This window comes from Moschus berezovskii, chromosome 20 (genome assembly GCF_049115385.1).
Source record: "Moschus berezovskii isolate FMDL1 chromosome 20, NW_MosBer_1.0, whole genome shotgun sequence".
Taxonomy (NCBI): domain Eukaryota; kingdom Metazoa; phylum Chordata; class Mammalia; order Artiodactyla; family Moschidae; genus Moschus; species Moschus berezovskii.
Window position 1 is genome coordinate 15,747,402 of NC_142479.1, and position 1,680 is coordinate 15,749,081.

Genomic DNA, 1,680 nt, shown 5'->3' on the forward strand with positions numbered 1-1,680 from the left:
CTTCACACAATTTAGAATTTTCAGGTACTGTCCTACTTTACCACTCTGGCTTCAACTCTAGCTACTCTTTCTTAGTACTTAACAATCAAGTTGTACTGCAAGTTTCTCAACCACGCTATGCATTCTCTTAGCTCTAGTCAAGCTTTTCACTCTCCTTGGAATAATCTACTTATTCTTTTCCCTAGGAAGGCTTAGTTTGGTCTTCCATAATGTAGACTCTAGACAAGAACTTGATTTCAAGAGGTATATATAGGAGATAATCGCAAAAGAAATGGTAGAAAAGTGGGTGAAACAGAAAGAAAGGTGAAACAGAGTATCTTAGTGAACATGTTTCCACTATAGGCAGTAGGGATTCAACTACACTGGGAACTTTTGTAATATAACATACCGTACATCTCAGAACAGTCCCACATAAAAAGCAAATTAGAGTTCTCTGAGCTTGCAGTACATTTCTCCTCCCCTGGGAGGGTTCTTGGCTTTTTTACCAGCATGGCCCCCAAACACCAATTTTTACTTCCACTCCGAGCTAAGAAACTGAAAACAGTGAGGCTGACTCTTGCCTCCAGGCCAGAAGAGGCATCTGCTTCTTCAAACTTGCTGAAGGAAGAAAGAGAACAGCAAGAAGCAATCAAACATATTGATAAAGTACAAAATGAAATAGACAGACTTCATGAACAAGCCAGTGAAGAGATTTTGAAAGTAAAACAGAAATATTACAAACTCTGCCAACCATTTTTTCAGAAGAGGTTGAAATTGACTGTCAAAATCCCAAATCTGGGGGGGTAACAATCTATGTTAACCATCCACAAGTGTCTGCACTGCTTGGGGAGGAGGATGAAAAGGTGCTGCATTATTTGACAAGAGTTGAAGTGACAGAATTTGAAGACATTAAATCAGGTTACAGAATAGATTTTTATTTTGATGCAAACCCTTACTTCAAAAATAAACTTCTCTCCAAAGAATTTCATCTGAATAAGTGTGGTGATCCATCTTCAAAGTCCACTGAAATCAAATGGAAACATGGAAAGGATTTGATGAAATGATCAAGTCATACACAGGATCAAGCCAGCAGAAAGAGACAGCATGAGAAACCAGAAAGTTTCTTCACCTGGTTTACTGATCATTCTGATGCAGGTGCAGGTGAGTTAGGAGAGGTCATCAAAGATGATATATGGCCAAATCTGTTATAGTACTGCTTGGTTCCTGACATGGATGATGAGGAAGGAGAAGAAGATGATGACAATGAAAAGGAAGAAGGATCAGAAGATATTGATGAAGAAGGGGATGAGGATGAGGAAAGGTGAAGAAGATGACTGATGGAACACGGATGGATTCCAATCTTTTAAAATTCTCTCCAGTCTCTGGGAGCAAGTTGCAGTCTTTTTGTTGCTGTTTTTTTTTTTTTTTTCCCCCTTCTCCTCTTGTGCTCAGTTGCCCTGTTTTTGAGGTCTCTTTTCTCCTTTATGCTGCTACTGCTGCTAAGTCACTTCAGTCGTGTCCGACTCTGTGTGACCCCATAGACAGAAGCCCACCAGGCTCCCCCGTCCCTGGGATTCTCCAGGCAAGAACACTGGAATGGGTTGCCATTTCCTTCTCCAAAGTGTGAAAGTAAAAAGTGAAAGTGAACTTCTCCTTTATACAATGAACTTTGAACAATGAACAATGAAAGTGAACTTTCTC

At 40.0% G+C, this 1,680-nt stretch overlaps 1 pseudogene; it reads left to right on the plus strand.

Moving 5' to 3' along the window:
• The first annotated feature begins 489 nt into the window (after window positions 1-489).
• Window positions 490-1,304, plus strand: LOC129536270 (protein SET-like; annotated as a pseudogene).
• Window positions 1,305-1,680: the final 376 nt, after the last annotated feature.